The sequence below is a fragment of the Macaca mulatta genome, chromosome 9 (assembly GCF_049350105.2).
Source record: "Macaca mulatta isolate MMU2019108-1 chromosome 9, T2T-MMU8v2.0, whole genome shotgun sequence".
NCBI classification, from domain to species: domain Eukaryota; kingdom Metazoa; phylum Chordata; class Mammalia; order Primates; family Cercopithecidae; genus Macaca; species Macaca mulatta.
The window spans coordinates 82,585,984-82,606,906 of NC_133414.1; the positions used below are offsets into that span (position 1 = coordinate 82,585,984).

The 20,923-nt window shown below is 37.0% G+C and overlaps 1 protein-coding gene and 1 pseudogene across 5 annotated transcripts in view; one reads left to right on the forward strand and one right to left on the reverse strand.

Moving 5' to 3' along the window:
- CTNNA3 (catenin alpha 3) overlaps positions 1 to 20,923 on the forward strand; it is a 1,846,283-nt gene that overhangs the window by 570,960 nt on the left and 1,254,400 nt on the right. The gene's annotated exons all lie outside the window — the stretch shown is intronic.
- LOC696151 (large ribosomal subunit protein eL6 pseudogene) lies at positions 6,466 to 7,385 on the reverse strand (annotated as a pseudogene). Its single transcript, XR_001447182.2, has one exon. The product of XR_001447182.2 is annotated as a large ribosomal subunit protein eL6 pseudogene (transcript).

The window sequence follows — 20,923 nt, forward strand, 5'->3', positions numbered from 1 at the left end:
ATAATATTCAGTATCACAACAAAATCAACAGATTCCTGGAGGTGCTTATGTTACTATCCTTTAATACGGCAGTTGTGAAAATAGGAGAATCCTTCAAGGTTTATCATATTATTGATATAAAAAGATAAAACTGAAAGAATTCACGATGTGTGGTGCTGTGCATAGACTGATTTGCTTAACTGACAGAAATATGCCTAGGAGAAGAGGTTACTACCTTAGGTGAAATGAATGAAAGCAGATGAGTGAAATTTTTATCACTGTTCTGGTTTAACCATCATTACAGTATTAGGGCTATTTAAATGGCGTACGTTCATTACTTAGAAGATTTTTAAAGGAGTCTGTATGTATTATATTTAATTGATAAGTATATTGAATATCTAAAATAGTTGCTTTTTTTCTGTTGTGCTAATTGATACACAACAAAATGCAAGTTAGGTACCCTGTGACTTACTATAGCTAAGTATGTATTTAAATTTGTATGTGTAGATTACACTAATTTGCCAAAGTACTATAAATAATTTGTGTTGATCATCTTGCTAATTTAGTTTATTTTTCACATTTTGCCTTTTTAAAGAGACTTTTTTATATCTAAAGCTTCTATTCTTTAGATTAAGTGGAAATGCATTAAAACAAGAAATATACTACACAAAAGGGAGTCTGTGAGCTCTCTCAATAGCATTTTCTGTTGGTAATCATAAGGAAAAATTTCATTCCACTTTTATCACTCATTCTGAAGATTGATAATATAGTTGCTTGAGAAACATTACTTATGCTATGTGCTTATTATTTCTGCTGCTCTCAATGTGAAGCATAGCATGTTTTTTTGTGAAGAATGTCGGTACTTGATTATAATCATAGCTGCATCTCGTTTGATAGGCAATTTCACTTTGGAGAATAAGTGTAAGATTTTGAGTATTTTCAGTGTAAATCAGGTCAATCCCATCAGAGAATATAGAGTATGTAAATGATGAATAGCATTTATTCCATCATGTTATTAAAATACAGAAAACTTTTTCCAACCAAAATATTGATTTTGTGCTTCAGCTTGTTTAAGGTTGTGTGTAAGTTCTACATGTCCTGGTAAGGCATGGTCACAGCCTTGTTCAGAATCTGAAATATATTGGATGATTAATAAATATTGGTGGAATGATACATGTCTGTATGGTCTATTGGAGTGTTCTGTTTAGGAAAAGCTGCTTCCTTCATATGGGTCTATGGCTTTATTCATCAGGTATAGATGGTAGTGCGTTTAAATACAGAAAATAACATTAGCAAGGACACCACTGAGGTGGACCCTATTCCGCCCTCCCATCCCAGATATTAAAACATGTTATAAAGCTACATTAACTAAAGTCCTATATGGTAGGCATAGGTTTTATTTTCCTCATTCTACCAGGGATGGAATAAAGGCTTCAGCAGTTGAAACCACTTTCCCAATGTAAGTAGGGGGCCAAAATTCATGTTCAGTTTTTCTGACTCCAGAGCTCCACTGAAAAAGAAAGCCCTGATACTTTTAGGTCATATGTCTTTATTTTCTTCTTCTTTTTTTTTAAAGATAAGTATCCATATTTATCCCATTAGTAAAAACGTTTTTATAATTTACCTTTTGAGTAGCATTATGAAATAATGGCTCCCCAGACTCAACATGTCCAAATAATACTCAATTTATCAGGAACTAAATAGTATGAGCTCCTTTAAATGGACTAGACTCCTTTGTTCTTTTGCTGTCATCCCTGCTAATTTTAAGTGATTTTGGTTTCTGGCCACCAGATATTCCAGACACATTTTGATTCTTCCCATCCTAAGATATAAAATCAGCAACCTTACATGGAGTACAGATTCCTTATAGGGAATATTAGTATTAAATAAAAGGCTTCCAGCCCTTTAGTATTAAAGAAAGGCTAGATGACTTTTCTGTAACACTAATTTTTTTCTTATTTTTAAGACTTTTTTTAGAGCAGTTTTAGATTAACAACAAAATTGAGAGAAATATACAGAAATTTCTCCCATTGTGTTCTGATCCTCTGCTCCTACACATGGATGGCCTCTCCATTATCAATATCCCCCAAATGTGGTGCATTTGTTACAATTGATGAACCTAAACTGACACGTTGTTATCACCCACAATCTCTAGTTTATATTAGAGTTCACTCTTAGTGTTGTAGATTCTGTGGGCTTGGAAAAATGTATAATGAAATTCATCCACCATTATTATCATGTAGAGTATTTTTACTGCTTTAAAAATTCTCTGTTCTCTGCCTGTTCCTCCATCCCTCCTTGCTAACTGCTGGCAACCACTGACTTCTTACTGTCTCCATAGTTTTTCCCTTTTTAGAATGTCATATACTATAGTTGGAATTACATAGGATGCACCATTTTCTTTTTTTTTTTTTTTTAAATTTATTTATTATTATTATACTTTAAGTTGTAGGGTACATGTGCATAACGTGCAGGTTTGTTACATATGTATACTTGTGCCATGTTGCTGTGCTGCACCCATCAACTCGTCATGCACCATTTTCATATGAGATTCTTTCATGTAGTAATATGCATTTAAGTTTCCTCTATGTCTTTTTGTGGCTTGGTATCTCATTTATTTTTAGTGCTGAATAATATTCCATTGTCTGGATGTACCACAGTTTATCCATTTACCTACTAAAGGACCTCTTGGTTGCTTCCAAGTTTTGGCAGTTATGAATAAGCTGCTATAAACATCCATGTGAAGGTTTTTGTGTGGACATGTTTTTGACTCATTTGGGCAAATACCAAGAAGAGCAATTGCTGGGTTATATTGTAAAGTATGTTCAGTTTGTTTTTCAAACAACACCGTTAAAAAGTGGGCAAAGGACATGAACAGACACATTTCAAAAGAAGGCCTACATGTAGCCAACAAACATAGTTTTAAAAAAGCTCAGCATCATTGATCTTGGAGAAATGCAGATCAAAACTACAATGAGATATCATCTCGCACCAGTCAGAATGGCTATTATCTAAAGTAAAAAAATAACAGATGTTGGCGAGGTTGTGGAGCAAAAGGAACACTTATACACTGCTAGTGGGAGCCTAAATTAGTTCAACCATTGTGGAAAGTAGTGTGTCAATTCCTCAATACCTAAAAACAGAAATTCTATTTGACCCAAAGGAATATAAATCATTCTGTCATAAAGACACATGCACACATATGTTCATTGCAGCACTATTCATAAGAGCAAAGACATGGAATCAAACTAAATGCCCACCAATGATAGACTGGATAAAGAAAATCTCATACACATATATCATGGAATACTATGCAGTTGTAGAAAGAGTGAGATTATGTCCTTTGCAGGAACATGGATGGAGCTGGAGGCCATTCTCCTGAGCAAACTGAAGCAGTAACAGAAAACCAAATACTGCATTCTCTCATTTGTAAGTGGGAGCTAAATGATGAGAACACATAAAGGGAAACAACAGACACTGCTGCCTAATAGGGAGCGGAGGGTGGGAGGAGGGAGAGGTTCAGGAAAATAATGAATGGGTACTAGGCTTAACACCTGGTGACAAAATAATCTGTATAACAAACCCTCATGATACAAGTTTACCTGTATAACAAACCTGCACAGGTACCCCAACTTAAAAGTTTTTAAAATAATTGTTTCGTTTTTAAAATTTGAATTAAAACAATTTTAAATATTCAATTGACAAATAAAGAATGTATATATTAAAGGTATACAATGTGATGATTTTATATACATGTGCATTGTGTAATTATTACTCCAATCATATTAATTAACATATCCATTACCATCTATGTTGTACATTGGATCCCCAGAGCTTGTTTATCTTATAACTGAAAGTTTGCCCGCATTCGTCAACATCTCCTCATTTCCCACACCCTCTCAGCCTTGCCAACTGCTGCTTCACTCTGTTTTTATGATTTATGTCAAATCGAAACTGATTTTACATATAAGTGATATCATATTGTATTTGTCTTTCTGTGTCTGGCTGATTTCACTTAGCAAAATGCCCTCCAGGTTCATCCACAAATGGCAAGATTTCCTTCATTTCTTATGGCTGAATACTATTCTATTGTAAGCAGTTGTATATATACATATATATGACCATTTCTTTATTCATTCATTCATTTACAGACACTTAGGTATTTGCCATGTTTTGGCTATTGTGATAATGATGGAATGAATATGGGAGTGCAGATGTCTCTTTGAGTTACTTAGTTCCTTCAGATATAAATTCAGAAGTGGAATTGCTAGATCTTATGGTAGTTGTATATTTAATTTTTGAGGAATCTCCCCACTTTTTTTCATAATGACTGTATCAATTTACATTCCCACCAACAGTGTGCAAAAGTTCCCTTTTCTCCACATCCTCTCAAATACATATTATCTCTTGTGTTTTTAATAATATCCATCCTAACAGGTCTGAGGTAATATCTCATTGTGGTTTTGAGTTATATTTCCCTTGATGATCAGTGCTATTGAAGATCTTTTGATGCACTATTGGCCTTTTGTATGTTTTCTTTTCAGAAATGTCTATTCAGGGCCTTTACTTACTTTTAATTGGATTATTGTTATTATTATTATATTGTTATTGAGTGGTGTGAGTTCCTACTATATTTTGGATATTAACCCCGTATTGAATACATGGTCTGCAAATATTTTCTCCCATTCTTTCTGTGTGTTGCCTTTTCATTTTGTTGGTTGTTTGCTTTGCAGAAGATTTTTAGTTTGATGTAGTCCCACTTAAATCTTTTTGCTTTTGTTCCTTGTACTTTTGGTGTCATCTAAAAAGACATTGTCGAGACCAATGTCAAGAATCTTTTACCCACTGTTTTCTTCTAGGAGTTTTACAGTTTCAGGTCTTACAGTTATGTCTTTTATCCATTTCAAATTAATTTTTGTGAGTGATGTAGATAAGGGTCCAATTTTATTTTATTTTTGTATATAAATATTCAGTTTTCCCAGCACCATTTATTGAAGAGACTATTCTTTCCCCATTGTGCTTTTATCGAATATTAGTTGACTGTATATGTGTGTGTTTATTCCTGGACTCTTAATTCTATTCCAATGGTGTTTATGTATGTTTTTATACTAGCACTATACTGTTTTGATTGCTATAGCTTTGTAATATACTTTGAAATCAGGAAGTGTGATCCCTCCAGTTTTGTTCTTAAGATTGTTTGGCTATTTGTGGTCTTTTGCGGTTTTGTATGAATGTTAGAATTGTTTATTCTATTTCTTTGAAGAATACTGTTAGAATTTTGACACAGATTGTTTTGACTCTGTAGATCACTTTGGGTAATATAGACATTTAACAGTACTAATTATTTTGATCCATGAACATCAGGGTACTTTTTCATTTGTTTGTGTCTTCAATTTTTTTCATCAATGCCTTGTAATTTTTAATGTAATCACAGATCTTTCAAATCTGTGGTTAAATTTGTTTCTAAGTGGTTTATGTTTTTGATGCTCATATACATTGCATTTTTTTTTCCAGATAGTTTTTTGTTAGCATATAGAAATGCAACTGATCTTTATAATTTGGGTTTGTGTCCTGCAACTTTATTGAATTTGTTTATTAGTTCTAATAGGTTTTTGGTTGAGTCTTTGAGTTTTCTATGCATAATATTATATAACCTGCAAACAGAGAAAATTTTACTTCTTTCTTTCCCTAATTTGTATGTGTTTTATTTCTTTTTCTTGCTTAATTGCTCTGGCTAGGACTTCCAGGAATATATTAAGTAGAAATGGTGAGAGTGGGAGAATATGTCTGATTTTGTAAGAAACTGCCAAAGTGTCTTTCAAAGTGGTTTTATCACTTTGCATTCCCCTCAGCAATGAATGAGAGTTTGTATTACTCCACATTCTTGCCAGCATTTGGTGTAGTCAGTGTTCTGGAATTTGGCCATTCTAATAGATATGTAGTGGTATCTCATTACTGTTTTACTTTGCATCTCCCTTATGACTTATGCTTATTTTCATATGCTTATTTTCTATCTGTCTATATTTTTAAGTGAATTATCTGTTCAGGTCATTGGTCTATTTTTAAAAATCAGGCTATTTATTTATAGTTGAGTTTTAACAATCCTTCATATGTTTTGGATAATATCCTTTATCAGATATGCCTTTTACAAATATTTTCTCCCAGTCTGTGGCTTGCTTTTTCACTCTCTTGATGTCTTTATTTTTTAACAGACATATGTTAGCCAAACATATTTGTAATAGTTTAAATAGTGTAAACCCAACATAAAAAGATTGAAATTCTTGCAACTGATTAATTTATAAAACAATATTATATTCATTCTGGTAAACAAAGAAAGCATTTTGTCTATTTGATTCCAGAATAATTAGTTGATTAATACTTGAATCTAAAAGAATAGTAAATGTTTGATCCATAATTATATTTTTAAAATTTAAGAATTTGAATTTTTAATTACTTTGTATTTTTATTTATTTATTTATTTATTTTTGTAGTTAGCTATTTAATGAGGTTCTTAAGACATTTAGAACACCAATTTGTGAGGATAAATTCCATTCGTCAGGGCAAACACAGATCGCAGGTAGCCCTGGAGCTGAGGAACAGCTTTGATTTTTGGTAGAATTTGTGAGTCCACAGCTTTCTGATCAATCTTGCGCTGCTCTGTAATCTCGTATTTCTCTTTTTCTGTGTCGAAGATCTCACCTTCCTGGTGTCTGGGCTTCCGCAGCTGCTGCTTCTTGAAGTAAGCATCAGTAAGATGTTTTGGGATTTTGACATTGCTGATATCGATTTTGGTTGAGGTGGCAATGACAAATTTCTGGTGTGTTCTTCGTAGAGGAACTCGATTGAGGACCAGAGGTCCAGTCACAAGTAACAAGCCACTAGCCAGCTGCTTCAGGAAGACCACCCTCTTGCCCCTGTGGCGTCCAGTGAGGATGATCAGAATGGTCCCGGGGGTAATGCTGGCTCGCAGTTTTCTCATGTGCTGACTGAAGGGTTTTTTGCCGTGGCTGAACAGCTTTCGAGGCACATCTTCAGTAGGATAGTATCTAGGCATTTTGTGAAGTTTAACCACCCGGGTACCGCCGTTCTTGTCACCACCAACTGGTTTTGTAAGAGTTGCAAGAACCTTCTCCTTCTTTTTCTTTTCAACCTTGGATTTAGCGGCTGAGTACTTCCTCTTGTACATGGCCTTTCTGGAATACATGGCAGATCGGGAATACCTGCCAATTCCTCTGACAAGGACAGGGTTGTGGCTGCAATGGGGCTTCCCCTTCTTGGGCTTCTTAGCCTTGAGGTTACCCTTTTTCACCTTGCCACCAGCATCAGCCTTCTTGGCTTCGGGTTTCTTCTCTTTAGTATCTGGCTTCTCAACTTTTTCACCCGCCATCTTGCAAGATGGGAAAGAGCTACTTTGTATTTTTATAAGTAATATGAAATGAAGCCTAGTTATTAAAAAATTAAAACCTTACTACCCCAGTTTGGGTTCTTGTCTCATCCTCCCCCCAAAATAATAATTGCTATGGTATTGGTATGTTTCCTTTAGTCCTTTTCCTAGGCTCTCATATACATATACATATGCACTCAGAGAAAATACAAAGTGTTGTGTGCTCATTTTAAAAATATGTATGATATCATTATATATATCATCCTGCCATTTTGTTTTTTATTTTATCATGTATTCTGGTAATTTTTCAAGCTATTATATATATATTCATCCCACATTGTTCTCTCAAATACATATAGAGCTATGATCTCAATCTTCTCAAAATGTAGCAATTATTTCTTTCTAGAGGCCATAGAGTTTTCTTTCACTATAAGTCATATTGATTAAAATAATCCTTATGTTATAAGTTCTTTTCTGAAAGATAGTCTTTAGGCTACAACCAAAACCAAAAATGATAAGCAATGCTTATTTAAACTACATCTTCTCCATTAACTGATTTAATATAAGACATTCCCTACATCACTATTTGAATTGGTTCTCATACTTCCATTCTGTGGGTAGTATACATCTTTTGTACTTTAAAATATTGATGTGTGCCAATTTAATTTAATTTTAATCATTCTTTCATAGTGTCAGATTTTTCAAAACTCCTACAGATGGATGAAATATATATTCTCCTGGTTTCACAGATCCCTTCTCTACCTTTGACGCAGTTTTTTTGTCTACTCAGATGTAAAGTACCTCTCTTCAATTTGGCTTGTTTTCAAGTTTCAGTCTTTCTGCTTCTAGTTCTATAATTATAATGCTGATGCCTGTTCAGGTAGACTTAATAACATAAAATCTGGATAAGATCACATCCAAACTGTTTTTTTAGCAGTTCATTTAAACATTTTAAAATTAGTGAATAAAAATTATATATATTTGTGGCATATAACGTGATGTTTTGAAATACGTATACATTATTCAGTGGCTACATCAAACTAATATATGCACTACCTCACATACTTTTTTTTGTGGTGAGAACACTTAATATCTACTCTTAGCAATTTTCAAGTATATAGTACATTATTATTAACTATAGTTACCAAGTTATACAATACATTTCCTGAATTTATTCCTCCCGTCAAAGTAAAATTTTGAATCTTTTGACCAGCATCTCCTGAATCCTGTACCTGCCCCCAACCCCTGGTAACCACCACTCCACTCTGTGTCTGAGTTAGGTTCTTTTAGATTTTACATATAGGTGAGATCACGTGGTATTTGTATTTCTGTGCATGGCTTATTTCACATAACATAATGTCTTCTAGGCTTATCCATGTTGATGTAAATGACAGAATTTTTTTTTTTTTTTTTTTTTTTTGACAGGGTCTCGCTCTGTAACCCAGGTTAGCGTGTAGCGGCATGCTCACAGCTCACCGCAACCTCGACTTCTTGGGCTCAAACAATTATCCCACCTCAGCCTCCCTAGTAGCTGGAACTACAGGCATGTGCCACCATGCCTGGCTAATTTTTGTATATTTTGTAGAGATGAGGTTTTGCCATGTTGCCCAGGCTGGTCTTGAACTCCTGGACTCAAACCAGCCACCCATCTCAGCCTTCCAAAGTGCTGCAATTATAGGCGTGACTCATGGCACCCTGCAGATTTTTTTCTTTGTAAAGGTTGAATAGTATTCCATTGCATATATACTACATTTTCTTTATCCATTTGGCCATTGGTAGACACTTAGGGTGATTCCATATGTTGGCTATTGTGAATAATGCTGCAGTGAACATGAGAGTACAGATATCTCTTTGACATACTGATTTCATTTCCTTTGGATATATACACAGTAGTGGGATTGCTGATTAGTTCTATTTTCAATTTTTAAAGGAACCTCCAGCTGTTTTTCATGATAGCTGTATCAGTTTATATTTCTACCAGCAGTGTATAAGGATTCCCCTTTTCTCTATATCTTTGCCAACAAGATTACCTATAACTTTCAATTCCAAGTTCTGTGGATCTAAATCCCTCCCTGAGAATTCTACGAATGACTGGTTTGCCAGGCTCAAATGATCCTCCCACCTCAGCCTCCTGAGAAGCTGGGAATACAGGGATGTGCCACCTTGCCCAGCTAATTTTTATATTTTTTGTAGAGACAGGTTTCACTGTGTTGCCCAGGCTGATGTTGAACTCCTGGGCTCGAGCAATTGGCCCACCTCTGCCCCCAAAGTGCTGGGATTACAGGCGTGAGTCACTGTGCCTAGCCCTGCTTTGCCTTTAATCATTTTGATTCTGCATTTAATTGTCCAGACTTACGCCTGGTCAATCTGTACTTTAACTACTCTTTTTATTTATACAACACATCCACATTGTGGTTATGTATTTTTGTGATTTTTTTTGGTTAATAGTTGTCAGTTCTGAGATGTGAGCCCTGTGAGGAGGGCAGGGATCCTCACCATTCTATTACCAATTCCTAGCACAGTACCTGGCACATAGTAGGCTCTTTAAGAGACTCAAAATGTAAGGAAGGAATAATTGAAGAGTACTTGGGATTTGCGATGAGGAGAAGATAGCCTTGAAAATAAAGGGGAAGGCTGGGCACAGTGGCTCACACCTGTAATTCCAGTACCTTGGGAGGTCAAGGCAGGTGCATTGCCTGAACTAAGGAGTTTGAGACCAGCCTGAGCAACATGGTGAAACCCCATCTTTACAAAAAGTACAAAAAACTAGCTGAGTGGGGTGGCACACACCTGTGATTCCAGTTACTCTGGAGGCTGAGTTGGGAAGGTCACCTGAACTAGGCAGGTCAAGGCTGCAGTGAGCCATGATTGCACAACTACACTCCAGCCTGGGTGATAGAGTGAGATATTCCTCAAATTTTTTTCAAAAAAGAAAGAAACAAAGGGGAGATAAGAGAGAGAGAAAGAGAAAGAGAAAGAGAGAGAGAGAGAGAAAGAGAGAGAAAGGAAATGAATGAGAGAGAAAGACTATGTCTTCCTTGAAGACAAGGAGGAGAAGAAATGAGTGGAAAAACATGATGAGATTCAGGTGAATGAAGAAGTTTGCCAGGTGGTTTCATCTCAGTTTCCCCAGAGTAGTAGAAAGTTTCAGGATTTGGTAGTTATATAAAATTGGATTTGAATCCTACATCTTCTCTTTTAAGGGGATTATTGGACAACTTACTTAATCTTGCTCACTCTCGATTTTCACATGTATAAATTAATGATGATAATACGCCACAAAATGGTTGGTAATGATTAAATAAGACAACAAAAGCAGCATTGCATGGTACTTACAGCATGGAACTGGAAGTAGACAGATTTGGACAGACTCTTCCCTCCGCTACTTATTAGCTAAGTGATCCTGGGCAAGTTACTTAAAGTCTTTAATTTTGAAAAGAAGTGGTAGGAAGAAAAATAAGGAATGAAATTTATTAATGAAATAAATTATAAGATATCCAGAAAGAGATAAAAATATAGAGGGTGATATCAGTACAGATATATTTGTTTATAGCTATGGGCCAGGATTCAAACACAGGCTATCTGCTTCTACGACCTGGGTTCTAAATTTCTAGCTATACTTACTCTTTTAAACAAAATAATTTAACAGAAGAATATGGAGTTGGGACTCTTAATTACATTAAAATAATGTTCTGTCAGCAATCAAAGTATTAAGGAACTTTGAGTGGAACTTTAAAAAAGGAAAAATATTTTCTATTTCAATGGAGTGGCATCCTGAAAAAAACAACATCCTATTGATTGTCTTTCATGGGATTAATGCCATGAAACACACTGAAATACTGTTTTAACATAGCTATGGTGCATCAGAAGAGGTCAAAATTTATTTCAGTTGGTCTTAAACAAATCCAGTGCCATTTCACAGGACATTCAATTTACTTTAAAAAATTCTTGGCTTTTTATTGATTCGGTGACAAAGTCAGTGAAACTTTAATAAGATGGAATAGTAGGACAATTGTTTTAGGCACAATCAAGAGCCCTGCCTATAGGTATCAGATGTCAGAACAGACAATGATTTGAGTTCAGATGAGCTTGAAGAATCAGAAATCTTAAAGGTCAAGCATGTAAAATTCCAAATGCTGAGATAGTTTGAGGAATGATCCTGTAGAGCAGAAACTAGAGTGAACTTAATTCTACAATACAGGCCATTTGCTAACATGAAATCATAGCCAGAACACATAAAATCACAGCAGTTTTTTCTTCCAGTACTTACAACAAACAGATTTGAAATGTAATCAGCTTTTCCTATCGTCACAATGCTGGAGACATATTGACTGCTATCACATCTTCTAATTGCATTAGAGCAATTAAAGAGTAATTATATTGCTTGCATAGTCTTTTCTTAATGATGCCACCCTGGAGGTACATTTCCAAAAAGGTTTTAAATGGTTTAATTTTTTTTTTTTTTTTTTTGAGATGGTGTCTCGCTCTGTAGCCTAGGCTGGAGTGCACTGGCGTGATCTCAGCTTACTGCAACTTCTGCCTCCTGGGTCCTGGTTCAAGCAATTCTCCTGCCTCAGCCTCCCGAGTAGCTGGGATTACAGAAACGCGCCACCATTCCCAGCTAATTTTTGTATTTTTACTAGAGACGGGGTTTCACCATGTTGGCCAAGCTGGTCTTGCACTCCTGACCTCGTGATCTGCCCGCCTCAACCTCCCAAAATGCTGGGATTACAGGCGTGAGCCACCATGCCCGGCCTAAATAGTTTCATTTTTGTTATGAAACATTGGAGTGGAAAGTCTGTACTAAATGAGTGAGCCAAAGAAAGATGTGGTAAAAGTGGCAAATGAAATAAAGGGGAAGACAGATGAATGAAGCCTTAACTGATGGCCAAGCCCATGGTAGGGATTATGGTTTCATCAAAAATAATATCTACTAGGTAAAGAAAATGTTAAATTTGCCTTTTATACAGTTAATTTCCTTTCATGTTGTTTTTTAAATTTTTTTTTCCATGTAAGATGGAAAAATGGAGAGACTCAATAGAGGAATTGAAAAACAGGAAGAAAAGGTCGGGTGTGGTGGCTCATGCCTGTAATCCCAGCGCTTCAGGAAGCTGAGGCAGGTGGATCACATGGTCAAGAGATTGCAACCATCCTGGCAAACATGGTGAAACCCTGTCTCTACTAAAAATACAAAAATGAGCTGGACCTGGTGACGCTTGCCTGTAGTCCCAGCTACTTGGGAGGCTGAGGCAGGGATAATTGCTTGAACTTGGGAGGCAGAGGTTGCAGTGAGCCAAGATCGCGCCACTGCACTCAAACCTGGCGACAGAGCAAGACTTTGTCTGGAAAAAAAAAAAAAAGAAAGAAAGAAAGAAAGAAAAATAGGAAGAAAAGAGTCAGGAAAGTAAGAATTCTCCTACATGCTTTTAAGATATTTAACCAATTTTATATCAGATCTATATTCTAGTTTATATTTTACATTTTATAAGGGGCCTTCAAAAAGTTCATGAAGAATGTGTATTAAAAAAAAACTATGCATGAATTTCAACATTTTTTTCCACCAAAATAAACTGATACGAACTTGTTTTAACATGTCTGAATGGGATTTAGTTTGAGGCACTAAGAAAGATAAAACACCAGTTTGAAGAACCTCTATCAGCAATTTGAATTCTGATAAAAATGAAGCAAGAACAAACATTAAATATATGGTGAAGATCAGGCGAAAGAATGGTGAAATCAGTGATGCTTTATAAAAGGTTTATAAGGACAATGCCTCAAAGAAATCAGCAGTTTACAAGTGGATAACTCATTTTAGTAAGAGATGAGATGATGTCAAAGATGAAGCTCAAGGTGGCAGACCATCCACATCAATTTGTGAGGAAAAAATTAATCTTGTTCATGTCTTAATTGAAAAGGACTATTAACAGCACAAACAATAGCCAACAGCATAGACATCTCAATCACTTCAGCTTATGCAGTTATGACTAAAATATTAAAGTTGAGCCAACTTTCTACTTGATGAGTGTCAAAAATGCTGCTCCCAGAGAAGCTGCAGATAAGAGCAGAGCTTTCAGCAGAAATTTTTTAAGCAATTGATATCAAGATCCTGAAGCATTTCTCCAACGAAATGTAAAAGGAGGTAGAACATGGCTTTACCAGTACGATCCCTAAGGCACAGCACAGTCAAACAATAGCTGCCAAGAGGTGAAAGTAATCCAGTCAAGGCAAAATTGGACCAGTCAAGAGCAAAGGTCATGGCAATAGTGTTTGGGATCCTCAAGACATTTTGTCTGTTAATTTGCTGGGAGGCCAAAGAATGATAACTACCATAAGAGTGTTTTAAGAGAGTTGGCCAAAGCGTTAGCAGAAAAATGCCCATGAAAGCTTCACCAGAGAGTCCCTCTCCACCACAATAATACTCGTGCTTATTCCTCTCGTTAAACAAGGGCAATTTTGCAAGAGTTTGCATGGGAAATTATTAGGCATCCATGTTACAGTCCCGATTTGGCTCTTTCTGACTCCTTTTTGTTTCCTAATCTTAAAAAAATTGTAAAGGGCATCTATTTTTCTTCAGTTAATAATGTAAAAAAGACTGCAATGACATAGATAAATTCCCAGAAGCTTCAATTCTTTAGAGATGGACTAAATAGCTGGTATCATCACTTGCATACATTTCTTGAACTCGATGGAGCTTATGTTGAAAAATAAAATTTATATTTTTTATTTTTATATTTTAACTCCATTTTTTACGTGAACTTTTTGGAGTCCCCTCACATTTTATAGTAAGAGAACATTACATAGTACCATTTTTTAAAAAAAATTGTTTTAAAATTATTTCTTTTTCTATAATAATTTTCTCTTCCTAGCTTGACTCTACAGTTGTGACTTTTAAAATTGTATCCTGGCTGCTTTCAATACCCAAATATTTATCAGAATGTAATGTAACACAAGGATCAGTGTAAGATTTTGTATATAAACACATACATATACTTACTTATTTACATACATACACACCTCTATCTATATAAAATACATATACACATCTATAATCTTATACATAAGATTGTACACTAGGAAGATCTTATATCTTCAGTGTGTTTGTGTGTAGATTCACACTCAGACTTTCACACTCTGAATATCATTATGTGACTGCATTTCATGTTAAGGGTTCTTCCGAGAGCTTTTATTCTACACTATCTTTTTCTTCAATTTTCACATTATGCCTAATCTTGGAAAGACTTCCTCTCGTGGAGTATTTTAATAAAAGACCCTTAGAGCAGCATATACCCTCCATCTTTTCTTACCAGGCTTTAGATTATCTTGACTCCTATTACCTAAAGATATGTTTAATGGAAACCTTAAAAATACCATGTCAAGTTCTAATAGCTGGAAATAGCTGGAAGTTATAATAGATCAACAGGAAGAAGCAGTTTTATGTTTTAAATTAAATAATTAAAATTCAGAATTTACTTTGATATGTTAGTGTTACAGTTAACTAAAGTTTATGATTGAAAGTGAGACATAATGAAAATAATATTATATCTGGTATTGAAAGACCTGGATACTTATCTGAACGTCACTATTTATTTGCTCTATGACCTTGGGTAAGACAGCCTTCAGCCTCACTCATCATCAGCTGAAATGTGTGGTTATAATACCTTGCTGCCCACTTCCTCATGGTGCTATCAGGATGAGATACATGAAAATATTGTGTAAACAGGGGGGGCGGAGCAAGATGGCTGAATAGGAACAGCTCCAGTCTTCAACTCCCAGCGCGAGCAACACAGAAGACCGGTGATTTCTGCATTTTCAACTGAGGTACTGGGTTAATCTGACTAGGGAGTGCCGGACAGTCAGTGCTGGTCAGCTGCTGCAGCCCCACCAGCGAGAGCTGAAGCAGGGCGAGGCATCTCCTCACCTGGGAAGTGCAAGGGGGAAGGGAATCCCTTTTCCTAGCCAGGAGAACTGAGACACACAATACCTGGAAAATCGGGTAACTCCCACCCCAATACTGCGCTTTAAGCAAACAGGCACACCAAGAGATTATGTCCCACACCTGGCCAGGAAGGTCCCACGCCCACGGAGCCTCCCTCATTGCTAGCACAGCAGTCTGCGATCTCACTGCAAGGCAGCAGCGAGTCTGGGGGAGGGGCGCCCACCATTGCTGAGGCTTAAGTAGGTAAACAAAGCCACTGGGAAGCTCGAACTGGGTGGAGCTCACAGCAGCTCAAGGAAACCTGCCTGTCTCTGTAGACTCCACTTTTGGGGACAGGGCACAGTAAACAACCACAAAAGCAGCAGAAACCTCTGCAGACGCAAACGACTCTGTCTGACAGCTTTGAAGAGAGCAGTGGATCTCCCAACACGGAGGCTGAGATCTGAGAACGGACAGACTGCCTGCTCAAGTGGGTCCCTGACCCCTGAGTAGCCTAACTGGGAGACATCCCCCACTAGGGGCAGTCTGACACCCCACACCTCACAGGGTGGAGTACATCCCTGAGAGGAAGCCTCCAAAGAAAGAATCAGACAGGGACACTCGCTGTTCAGCAATATTCTATCTTCTGCAGCCTCTGCTGCTGACACCCAGGCAAACAGGATCTGGAGTGGACCTCAAGCAATCTCCAACAGACCTACAGCTGAGAGTCCTGACTGTTAGAAGGAAAACTATCAAACAGGAAGGACACCTACACCAAAACCCCATCAGTACGTCACCATCATCATCAAAGACCAGAGGCAGATAAAACCACAAAGATGGGGAAAAAGCAGGGCAGAAAAGCTGGAAATTCAAAAAATAAGAGCGCATGTCCCCCGGCAAAGGAGCGCAGCTCATCGCCAGCAACGGATCAAAGCTTGATGGAGAATGACTTTGACGAGATGAGAGAAGAAGGCTTCAGTCCATCAAACTTCTCAGAGCTAAAGGAGGAATTACTTACCCAGCGCAAAGAAACTAAAAATCTTGAAAAAAAAGTGGAAGAATTGATGGCTAGAGTAATTAATGCAGAGAAGGTCATAAACGAAATGAAAGAGATGAAAACCATGACACGAGAAATACGTGACAAATGCACAAGCTTCAGTAACCGACTAGATCAACTGGAAGAAAGAGTATCAGCGATCGAGGATCAAATGAATGAAATGAAGCGAGAAGAGAAACCAAAAGAAAAAAGAAGAAAAAGAAATGAACAAAGCCTGCAAGAAGTATGGGATTATGTAAAAAGACCAAATCTATGTCTGATTGGGGTGCCTGAAAGTGAGGGGGAAAATGGAACCAAGTTGGAAAACACTCTTCAGGATATCATCCAGGAGAACTTCCCCAACCTAGTAGGGAAGGCCAACATTCAAATTCAGGAAATACAGAGAATGCCACAAAGATACTCCTCGAGAAGAGCAACTCCAAGACACATAATTGCCAGCTTCACCAAAGTTGAAATGAAGGAAAAAATCTTAAGGGCAGCCAGAGAGAAAAGTCGGGTTACCCACAAAGGGAAGCCCATCAGACTAACAGCAGATCTCTCAGCAGAAACTCTCCAAGCCAGAAGAGAGTGGGGGCCAATATTCAACATTCTTAAAGAAAAGAATTTTCAACCTAGAATTTCATATCCAGCCAAACTAAGTTTCATAAGTGAAGGAGAAATAAAATCCTTTACAGATAAGCAAATGCTTAGAGATTTTGTCACCACTAGGCCTGCCTTACAAGAGACCCTGTGGGAAGCACTAAACATGGAAAGGAACAACTGGTACCAGCCATTGCAAAAACATGCCAAAATGTTAAGACCATTTAGGCTAGGAAGAAACTGCATCAACTAACGAGCAAAATAACCAGTTAATATCATAATGGCTGGATCAAGTTCACACATATCAATATTAACCTTAAATGTAAATGGACTAAATGCTCCAATTAAAAGACACAGACTGGCAATCTGGATAAAGAGTCAAGACCCATCAGTCTGCTGTATTCAGGAGACCCATCTCACACGCAGAGACATACATAGGCTCAAAATAAAGGGATGGAGGAAGATTTACCAAGCAAATGGAGAACAAAAAAAAGCAGGGGTTGCAATCCTAGTCTCTGATAAAACAGACTTTAAACCATCAAAGATCAAAAGAGACAAAGAAGGCCATTACATAATGGTAAAAGGATCAATTCAACAGGAAGAGCTAACTATCCTAAATATATATGCACCCAATACAGGAGCACCCAGATTCATAAAGCAAGTCCTTAGACACTTACAAAGAGACTTAGACTCCCATACAATAATAATGGGAGACTTCAACACTCCACTGTCAACATTAGACAGATCAACGAGACAGAAAGTTAACAAGGATATCCAGGAATTGAACTCATCTCTGCAGCAAGCAGACCTAATAGACATCTATAGAACTCTCCACCCCAAATCAACAGAATATACATTCTTCTCAGCACCACATCGTACTTATTCCAAAATTGACCACATAATTGGAAGTAAAGCACTCCTCAGCAAATGTACAAGAACAGAAATTGTAACAAACTGTCTCTCAGACCACAGTGCAATGAAACTACAACTCAGGACAAAGAACCTCAATCAAAACCGCTCAACTACATGGAAACTGAACAACCTGCTCCTGATTGACTACTGGGTACATAATGAAATGAAGGCAGAAACAAAGATGTTCTTTGAAATCAATGAGAACAAAGATACAACATACCAGAATCTCTGGGACACATTTAAAGCAGTGTGTAGAGGGAAATTTATAGCACTAAATGCCCACAAGAGAAAGCAGGAAAGATCTAAAATTGACATTCTAACATCACAATTAAAAGAACTAGAGAAGCAAGAGCAAACACATTCAAAAGCTAGCAGAAAGCAATAAATAACTAAGATCAGAGCAGAACTGAAGGAGATAGAGACACAAAAAACCCTCCAAAAAATCAATGAATCCAGGAGTTGGTTTTTTGATAAGATCAACAAAATTGATAGACCGGTAGCAAGACTAATGAAGAAGAAAAGAGAGAAGAATTGATAGACCACTAGCAAGACTAATAAAGAAGAAAAGAGAGAAGAATCAAATAGACGCAATAAAAAATGATAAAGGGGATATCACCACCGACCCCACAGAAATGCAAACTACCATCAGAGAATACCATAAACACCTCTATGCAAATAAACTAGAAAACCTAGAAGAAATGGATAATTTCCTGGACACTTACACTCTTCCAAGACTAAACCAGGAAGAAGTTGAATCCCTGAATAGACCAATAGTAGGCTCTGAAATTGAGGCAATAATTAATAGCCTACCAACCAAAAAAAGTCCAGGACCAGATGGATTCACAGCTGAATTTTACCAGAGGTACAAGGAAGAGCTGGTACCATTCCTTGTGAAACTATTCCAATCAATAGAAAAAGAGGGAATCCTCCCTAATTCATTTTATGAGGCCAACATCATCCTGATACCAAAGCCTGGCAGAGACACAACAAAAAAAGAGAATTTTAGACCAATATCCCTGATGAACATCGATGCAAAAATCCTCAATAAAATACTGGCAAACCGGATCCAGCAGCACATCAAAAAGCTTATCCACCATGATCAAGTGGGCTTCATCCCTGGGATGCAAGGCTGGTTCAACATTCGCAAATCAATAAACATAATCCAGCATATAAAAAGAACCAAAGACAAGAATCACATGATTATCTCAATAGATGCAGAAAAGGCTTTTGACAAAATTCAACAGCCCTTCATGCTAAAAACTCTCAATAAATTTGGTATTGATGGAACGTACCTCAAAATAATAAGAGCTATTTATGACAAACCTACAGCCAATATCATACTGAATGGGCAAAAACTGGAAATACTCCCTTTCAAAATTGGCACAAGACAGGGATGCCCTCTCTCACCACTCCTATTCAACATAGTGTTGGAAGCTCTGGCTAGGGCAATCAGGCAAGAGAAAGAAATCAAGGGTATTCAGTTAGGAAAAGAAGAAGTCAAATTGTCCCTCTTTGCAGATGATATGATTGTATATTTAGAAAATCCCATTGTCTCGGCCCAAAATCTCCTTAAGCTGATAAGCAAGTTCAGCAAAGTCTCAGGATACAAAATTAATGTGCAAAAATCACAAGCATTCTTATACACCAGTAACAGACAAACAGAGAGCCAAATCATGAATGAACTTCCATTCACAATTGCTTCAAATAGAATAAAATACCTAGGAATCCAACTGACAAGGGATGTAAAGGACCTCTTCAAGGAGAACTACAAACCACTGCTCAGTGAAATAAAAGAGGACACAAACAAATGGTAGAACATACCATGCTCATGGATAGGAAGAATCAATATCGTGAAAATGGCCATACTGCCCAAGGTAATTTATAGATTCAATGCCATCCCCATCAAGCTACCACTGAGTTTCTTCACAGAATTGGAAAAAAATGCTTTAAAGTTCATATGGAACCAAAAAAGAGCCCGCATCTCCAAGACAATCCTAAGTCAAAAGAACAAAGCTGGAGGCATCACGCTACCTGACTTCAAACTATACTACAAGGCTACAGTAACCAAAACAGCATGATACTGGTACCAAAACAGAGATATAGACCAATGGAACAGAACAGAGTCCTCAGAAATAATACCACACATATACAGCCATCTGATCTTTGACAAACCTGAGAGAAACAAGAAATGGGGAAAGGATTCCCTATTTAATAAATGGTGCTGGGAAAATTGGCTAGCCATAAGTAGAAAGCTGAAACTGGACCCTTTCCTTACTCCTTATACAAAAATTAATTCAAGATGGATTAGAGACTTAAATGTTAGACCTAATACCATAAAAACCCTAGAGGAAAACCTAGGTAGTACCATTCAGGACATAGGCATGGGCAAAGACTTCATGTCTAAAACACCAAAAGCAACGGCAGCAAAAGCCAAAATTGACAAATGGGATCTCATTAAACTAATGAGCTTCTGCACAGCAAAAGAAACTACCATCAGAGTGAACAGGCAACCTACAGAATGGGAGAAAATTTTTGCAATCTACTCATCTGACAAAGGGCTAATATCCAGAACCTACAAGGAACTCCAACAAATTCAGAAGAAAAAAACAAACAACCCCATCAAAAAGTGGGCAAAGGATATGAACAGACATTTCTCTAAAGAAGACATTCATACAGCCAACAGACACATGAAAAAATGCTCTTCATCACTGGCCATCAGAGAAATGCAAATCAAAACCACAATGAGATACCATCTCACACCAGTTAGAATGGCGATCATTAAAAAGTCAGGAAACAACAGGTGCTGGAGAGGATGTGGAGAAATAGGAACACTTTTACACTGTTGGTGGGATTGTAAACTAGTTCAACCATTATGGAAAACAGTATGGCGATTCCTCAAGGATCTAGAACTAGATGTACCATATGACCCAGCCATCCCATTACTGGGGATATACCCAAAGGATTATAAATCATGCTGCTATAAAGACACATGCACACGTATGTTTATTGTGGCACTATTCACAATAGCAAAGACTTGTAATCAACCCAAATGTCCATCAGTGACAGACTGGATTAAGAAAATGTGGCACATATACAC